General features: G+C 36.5%; 1 pseudogene; it reads right to left on the bottom strand.

Annotated features, from left to right (window-relative positions):
* Positions 1 to 1636: 1636 nt before the first annotated feature.
* Positions 1637 to 3178, bottom strand: LOC120131576 (annotated as a pseudogene).
* Between the last annotated feature and the right edge of the window lie 5560 nt (positions 3179 to 8738).

Here is an 8738-nt window from a genome sequence, read left to right as displayed (position 1 = left end):
ACCTTTTTAATTATTTGTTCTAGAAATTATTGACTCAAAAGAGATCGATAATTCTTTTTTTATTAATATGAAGAAAGTACAATGTAATATCTGTTTAAAAATAACTTAATCATTTGACATTGAACGCTCACACTTAACATTTATGGTACTAAATCTAAAACCTCAAATAATAATAATTCTTATACAAACGACAGTGAATGAGATGTGGAGAAGCAAATATTAAAGAGAAAAGCAGCACAAGAAACAAGAAACAAGAAACGAAATATAACCAGTTTCACACGTACACCTTCATATACTAAAGTTCTCATTATGAAAAAGGGTTGTCATAGTCAAAACGAGTAATTATTCAACTACGGAACTCCCATATAAAGTCTAAGCTGTTCCTTTTGTTTTAAGAAATTAGTTGATTTGTCTAGTTCTCTATAATAGTGATTAAAAGTTTTTAGTTGATATATATCTTCTCTCTTTAAGTTATGAATTCATTATCTATTAGGAATAATATTCCCTTGTCACTCTCTTGAAGTAGGAATTATTAAAAATATTAATTAATTTTATTTTTCTCAAAATTTATTAATTTTTATAGATAATTGATAAGTTATACCCAAAAAATAAAAAATAAAAAAAATTAAAAATAACACTGTTGGAAGACTTTATTATAATTCTTAATCTGAGAATTATTTATTTTATATCGTACTAATTCCAATTTAAATCTAGCGGAGACTCAACTAATAACTCTGTTATGGAACAAGTATAATCAAAATTAAGAAGAACGTTAGACCTGATCTAGGCACTTGGCCATAACAACAAATGAAGAAAATATAATCTTCCTTTTCAATTTAAATGAAGACGGTGGTTAACTCAAAAATACACAATTCCTATAATCAATTTAAACTAATTCGCCTTGATTGAATAAATTGGGTATCGGGGTCAAATGTTAAGATGCCAAAAAACCTCCACTTTAAATTTTAGGGTAAATTACAAATTTATTATATAAACTATCAGTTTTTGCTCGTTTTAATACTTAAACTTTCAAATTTTTTTTTCAAAATCATACTTAAAGTTTAATTTTTGTTTCGTTTCAATACCTGCTATTAAAAACTTTAGTTTTTGTTTCATATTAAAACCATCGTTCAAAATATAACGTTAAGTTTTGAAAATAAAAATAAAAATTTAGGTACTAAAACGAATCAATAGTGATAATTTAGGTACTAAAAGAATCTATTTTTTTTTCATGTTGTGAAAACAAAATCATGCAGGTGATGTAACAAAGTGAGATGACACTTGGAATTGTTAAAAGAGTGATGGAGTCTCAGCCACATGCACTAAGACGAAACCATCTAATTTTAAGTTTAACTAGTTTTACAAAACACATCATCGGCTCTACCATCTCCATGTCATCTTCCAAATGAATCATTTTGTCCTTGTTTTTTCAGTTTCTGAATGGAAACTACAAGGATCTTTTTTCACGCAAATAATGCAGGAGTTAAACAAAGAACAAATCAAACAAAATCCTCAGCCCCGATCAAACTTGAACTTGGAACTATATCAAAAGGTTTTAAAAGAACATCAACGAAACCCAACTCAGGATGTTTCCTACCCAAGAATACTAAAAGCACAACCCAGAATTTGTATGCCATTAGAAAAAACAAACACAATGGCTATTAGCCGTACTGTTCTTTCATATACGGGAATCAAAAACCCACATTACAAGATCCCCCTGAACTCATGTCCTCAAGTTGAACTAGATTAAAGCCAACCCAACGACAGCACGCGGGACAGGCAATGGATGATGCGATTTTGGATATGTGAAGCTCAAAGCTCGATGGCCTTTAGTACAGAGGAGTCGAAAAATGAAACTCCATTTAGAGTTATTAAGATGTCTACCTTTGGACGTTTGCACTATGGTGGAGTGCCATAGCCTGGAAGATCAGTCCATTGATTTGGATTCAGAGAAGAACCCGTTGTGTTGGTGTTTATGTTCCCAGGGTTGCTCGTGCTGCTGCTGCTGTTGTTGATACTCCACACCGCCAATTCAGAGACTGTAGGGTTACTGTTGTTGACGAAACTTTTATGCCAATTCTGCTGAGGAGTTACCTGCAGCTAGCCTGTTAGACTGAACCAACCTTTCTTGATCAGATGGGCTCATGTTACAGTCCTTTGATCTCTGTCACCCATAGGAAAGAATTGGGTTTGAAGAATTGGCTGGGGCTGTTGTGACCCAAAAGACGCGACCCGTATCCCTGCAACAGACCCAAATTTGAAGAACCACCCAAGTCACCACCAATACTTAGCGCCTGAGATAGAGGTTGATTAAAAGGTTGCGGTTGGTTCATCGACTGAACTGCGGCCAAAGAAGACAAGAACCCAGCACCAGGGTAATACGATCCACTGAAGAAATAGCAGACGATGAGCCAAACCACCAGATTCCTTGGTTCTCAAAGCAGCACTTACGCTGAGCATAGGATTAGAAGAGATCATACTTTGCGATGATGTCAAGTTTGCTGCTGAGGTATCTGTAGATGGGACTTGAGTTTTCACCGGAAGGAGAAACTTTTGTTCGCTTTCCTTTCCTGCAACCACCTCCCACGGGCACGTTCCTTAGGGTTCCACCTTGAGTCCAATACCTTTTACAAGTCTTACAGAAATAACGAGGCTGCGACAGACTGTAGTTGTTGTAGTAACAAAACTTGGTATTAAGAGATACACAACGAGGACACTTTTGAGGTGGGTTCTGGTGTTGCTGTTGATTATCGCCTGTCGACGCCTTCAATCTCTGATTTTGCTGTTGGTTATGCTTCATGCCTCCTTCACCCCTCCTCTATCTTGCTGCATCACTAAATCCAGATGCTCTTCTTTCCGATGCTGATTTATAAATCCATTTTCAGTCGATCAAGATTCTGGATTTACTTGGGCTTTTGTACTGATGGGTCTGATACATGCAGGTATCGAGATAGAGAGCGTTTCAGATGCATGATAGCTACGTGTCTGTATCTGGCCGTTGAGAATCTCTGCTGTACAAACAAAACCACGGCGATCGTTACCTTGTCTACATGCCTACATCTCCTACCCACCCAACCTGCCGCTATAAAACCATGTTTTTCCCCCTTTTCCCTTTTTTAAGCAACAAAAACCGAACGATAATCAAGAATCTGAATTTATGAAAAATATCCCTTAAAACCCCACGAAAAATCTTGCCAGATTTCCATCCACTAGTAATTTATGTAATATATAAATTTATGTATACACTTTTGAAAGTGTAGAAAGGCTGACCTGCTTTTACGAGAGAGGGTACATGAAGGAATCTGGACGAGTGTCGGGCGTGGACAAAGTCCACTAGGCCCAGGTCTCAATACAGAGCTAAGTGAGAGAGTTTTCAGATACAAGAAATGGGTTAGTTTGTGTTCAGTCCAATATTCAATCCCCGGCACAAGCATATAACAAAGACAAAACACACTGGTGCTTCACCTGATCGATCATCATCAAGGTCATTAGAATTGCACGCAATAGGCAAAAGAAGAGAAGAAGGAAAGAAAGAACACAGGCACGCGAAAACCTTGATTCAGTAATCTTTAATGTGTGGTTTTGGGTGACAAGACACAGAATATGGGTTGTGGCTTAATAAAAAAAGAGGGAGGGACAGGGAATTTAAGAGAAATTATAGAAGAAAGACAATGTGATAGGGAATGGACCAGTAAGCAGCGGGCAGATAGGCGGCGCGGCCAAAGCAAAGGTTGGCGTGGCGGTCGGCAATTGTGTGGCGGGCTGTGTCAGACGTTAGCTTAATTATACACTATCTTCTTTCATTTTTGGTATCATTTCCATGTATCTTTCTTTCTCATTTTACTTCATTATTTCTGTCTGAACAATGTTGCTCCCTCTCAGTATTCTAGTCTCTGTTACTATTACGATGCGTTTTCTTTACCGATCGAAAAGGGATTTTCATAATTTAAAGTATGCACAATTTGATTCTTTTGGATTTATCGTATTAAATAAAAGTTTTTGTTCATATAAATTATTGTTATATTTTCAATAATATAAATTATAATTTTCTATTTATATTAATTTAATATTTAAATATATTACGTATGTTTAAGTAGCATTTTAATTATTAATATATTTTATCAATGTTGTATTTATAATGTTTCTAAAATTGTATGATGAAGCAGAGTGTTGCTTGGCACCGAAATAGTTGTTGGGAAATAAACAGAGTACGAGTAATTTCCCTATAATCAGATTAGTGAGAATGCGAAATAAAAGCGAAAAATAATACCCAAAATTGATAATGGAGTTCAACCAATTTTGCTTACGTCTCCGGACTACTGCAGATCTTTTACTAAGAGAAAATTACAGGTGTTTACAAAACACTCACTACTCACAAGAAAGCTCTAGTATTGGGAGAAAGAAAATGATTTTGGGATTTTGGGATGATTTTGAAGCTAAATGGGTTAGGGTATTTATAGTTGAAGCTTGATGACTAATCATGTAAATACCCTAAAGTCCAGTGACTAGAAAATAATTTTCTCAAGCTAAAAAATCAACAAAATTAGGCAGCCACCTTTGAATTCTCCTTCAGCCGCCCTTATTGCCCACCTTTGAATTCAACAAATTCAGCCTAATTTGAATTCAACAAATTCAACTTTGAATTTTCAAAATCTCCCACTTGAATACTGATTTTAATTTGTCTTCACACCTTGATCAATGCAACAACATTTCTGTTCTCGTTATTCTAGCCTGTCAACTGAAGCTGAACACAAACTTCAGTTTGTCTATAGTCACCGCCCTATAAACCCACTTGTTATTGGGCAGTTTTTCCGTGGTTCCCTTGTCCCTCAACGTCTTTGAAGGATTGTTCCTCAATTGAACATCCTCGGCAAACCCTTGCTTTGACCCTTCTCTTATGATGGTCTCTGAATCCATGTTCTCTACACGAACATGCTCGGCAAACTCCTTGGACATGGCTAACTCCTCCTGCACTTGGCTTATACTTGCCTTGGAAAAAATTAACGTATTGAGCCAACTCTCAACTCCCCCTCGATCATGGGTTCATCATCTTCTCTGGAGAACTCGATCCTGGCCTAATCCATACATTGGATGACTTGGCTCCCCTCGGGTAATCTTGCAACACTTCTGGCATCTTAAGTCTGAGCCTTCTCGTTTGCTGACTCTTACCCTCGGCTTAGCATCTTTGACACTTGAACTTGTGTCAAGACTCCACACATCTTCTCCAGACTCACCATCTGGTTCATCATTGAGTGGATTTTCTTTGTCATTCGAACAACATTCATTATCCTTTGACTTGCCTTCATCGTGGAATCTCTTCCCGCTACCCTCGGCTTTAGGCTTTGCTTTGGAAGTCTTGTTCTTCTTGATTCCAAATTCTTTGATGGACTCGCGATTGTCAAAGCTTTAGACAACTCCTTAACTTCCCTTCGCTCCAACACTCTTCACCCATGGCTTCAATCCGAAGATGAAGGTGAAGAATTCATCTTCTTCAGCCAAACTTGGGACTTTGAGCATGAGTTTTCTGAATCGACTCATACTCCTTAAGTGTCTCTTTATGCCTGAGACGGCTCAACTTGGACCACGCCTCCGTCCTGACATACTGTGAGCGGACTTGCTCACTTTGCACCCTCGGCTTGACGGCTTTATCTCTTGCTATCGCACCGGGTCCCTTCTTGTGCTCGACTACTTTGACACCTGCATCGCGCCACGTTTTCTTCCGGGTTCACTGCTTCAACATCAACAGCCTTACCTCTTCTCGATCCTTGCTTGGTCGCATTGATCACCTCAATCGGACCAAGTCTTTTTCCTGGCTTGGTAGCTTTAACACTTACGACCGCGCCAATTTTGCTACTTCTCCTTCTCCCATCCTCTTCATGATGGTTGTAAGGCGACACTTCTCGGGACATCTAATCAAATGTGGGACCATGTCACAGACTAGCACTTTAATTTTTCTTTGATTTCCTTCTTTACACCGGACTTAGCCTTGTCGTTCTTTCCTGATGGTTTTTTGGCTACGAACAGTCGATGACTCACCTTGGCCATTCGAAGAGCTTTCTCTACCATGTCCCTGCTGCACTTTTTCCGGTACTATCTCTAGGCATGGGGCTGGGACACATCGCTACTTGGCTTGTCACCTACAAGCTCAGTCAGCTTTTTGGCTACAGCTATGGCCTCCGAAAGTCTCTGGGAATCACTTTTCTCTCCTCCGAGCATCGCCCCTAGTCTAAGTCCTTCCAAGAAGGTCTTGAGCGCATCTCATTCACTCATTGCTCCCTTGCATCTGAGCATCTCCCTCTTGAGCTCATCAATTTCGTTTCTCAAAGCCATCGCTCCCACTCGAATCTGGCTTCTTGGATCGTTTATGATAATTTCTTGTAAACCACCGTGTATTATAACACCTCCGTCGAAAAAAATCGTATCGCCGACAAAATTTTTACTATTTATGTAAATAGTAATGAATAGTATTCTCACAAAAATTGACAAAATTCACAACCAAAAGCTCTGATTACCAGTTGTTGAGAAATAAACGAGTAATTTCCCTATAACCAGATTAGTGAGAATGCGAAATAAAAGCAGAAAAATAATACCCGAAATTGATAACGGAGTTCAGCCAATTTTCTTACGTCTCTGGACTGCTGCAGATCTTTTACTAAGAGAGAAAATTATAGGTGTTTACAAAACACTCACTACTCACAAGAAAGCTATCTAGTATTGGGAGAAAGAAAATGATTTTGGGATTTTGGGATGATTTTGAAGCTAAATGGATTAGGGTTTTATAGTTGAAGCTTGATGATAATCATGTAAATACCCTAAAGTCTAGTGACTAAAAATAATTTTCCCAAGCTAAAAAATAACAAAATTAGGCAGCCACCTTTGAATTCTCATATAACCGCCCATATTGCCCACTTTGAATTCAACAAATTCAGCCTAATTTGAATTAACAAATTCAGATTTAAATTTCAACAATAGTTAGTAATTATTATAATTTTATTTACGGGTTGATATAGTGTCTAGATTGTACTCAAAATTGATTTTGGTGTCTAAATAATTTTTTATTAAAGATAAGTGTTTAAAGTTTTAAATGTTACACTTTTAGGTGCTTGAACCGTAAAATCGTTAAATTTGATCGTTCTCTTACCCATGTTCATATAAAATTTCAAAAAAATTATTTAAAAAATTATGTTGAGTTAATCGATTGACGGAATTGACCAAGAGGGGGGTGAATTGGCAATAAAAATTTGGTGGAAGCTTTTGCAGAAAATTGAAAGAAATTGTACAGCGATTTAGAGTGGTTCGACTTTCTCAACCAAAGTCTACGTCCACTACCTTAGCTATCCGCACTAAGGATTTTCCACAAATTCACTAATTTGTCTTTCTTTTGAGGACAAAGAGTAACCTTACAAACCCTCAAGAATTATACCCCAAATTCTTGAGAACACTCTCTCCCAAAGAGAACAATACAAATTTGCAAACTTACAAGGAAATCCTCACAAGGTAGATTGTTTGCACAATTCTAGAACAAAGAAAAGAACACTCAAGAATGATTACAATTGAGCACAATAAGTGTTTTGAAAGCAAAATGAATATTGAATGAAAAATAGGCTTGAAATGCTCAAACTTGAGGTTTGATGCTTTCTCTTTGATTCTCTTTTGATTCTAATTGCTTGATGTTTCTTGTTATTGATCAATGGCTTCTAAGCTTGCTTAAAGACACCTTGAATCACTTCTGAATGTTGGGGATCATTAATGAAGATAATATAGCCGTTTTAGTGTGAAATCAATTAATAAAACAGTTTGGAGCGTGGGGGGAATCGGTTCCCTAAGTGTAAAATTTAAATATTTCGACCGTTACACAGGGGGGAATCGGTTCCCTCCGAGCATACTGGAATTCCGGAGCCAAACCATTCAGGGGGAATCGGTACCCCTTGGGGGGAATCGGTTCCCTCTGAGCAATCTGGAATTTTTGGCTTTGAGATGGTTCGAAATATTTTGTAAAATCATTTTGAAATTATTTTAAGATTAAAACTTAATTTTACACTTGAGTAAGAATTAAAAATAACATTTGAAAGATTTGGAGTAATACTTTGATATTCGAATAATTATATTGAATATACTTAGAATCTTTTTGGAAAATCTTAAAATTCATTTAACTTAATTGTTATATCGAAATATCAAAATATTTTCAACAATCTCCCTCTTTTTATATAACAAAACATTTTAGTAATTTTAAGATTTTGAAATCAAAAACGACGTTTTTGAAAAATTACTCCCCCTTACTTTAACACTTCTCCCATTTAAAATATTAACACTTCTCCCTTTTTGTTAAATCAAAAAAGATTCGTAAAGATTTTAAACAAGGTTTTTAATCATTTAGCCAATTTGATGATAGTTTAAGCTGCTAAGATCACAATCAGAGAAACGTTAGCCATTAGTTTCATAATCAATATTCATAAACAATGTGATATGGCAAAATTGGTCATATATCTAACATGTTGTAAATGATGCAATAAATTTAATTAAACCAATATATAAATTCAAACATCCAAACAAATCCAAAGTCTAACAATCACAAAATCAAACAATCCAAATATTCAAAATGTTGAAACAATAATCTTTTAGTTCAAAGTTTTAAAGTTAACACAGAATTAAACATCCGGATCGGGAGGAGGAACGAGCTCGCATAGCGGCCATCTCGTGTGAGACTGCATCAATATGTTCATTCATCGCGTGTTTTG

This window comes from Hibiscus syriacus, unplaced genomic scaffold, assembly GCF_006381635.1.
Source record: "Hibiscus syriacus cultivar Baekdansim isolate YM2019G1 unplaced genomic scaffold, ASM638163v2 tig00110556_pilon, whole genome shotgun sequence".
Classification (NCBI taxonomy): Eukaryota; Viridiplantae; Streptophyta; class Magnoliopsida; order Malvales; family Malvaceae; genus Hibiscus; species Hibiscus syriacus.
This window is presented reverse-complemented; position numbering and strand designations above follow the sequence as displayed.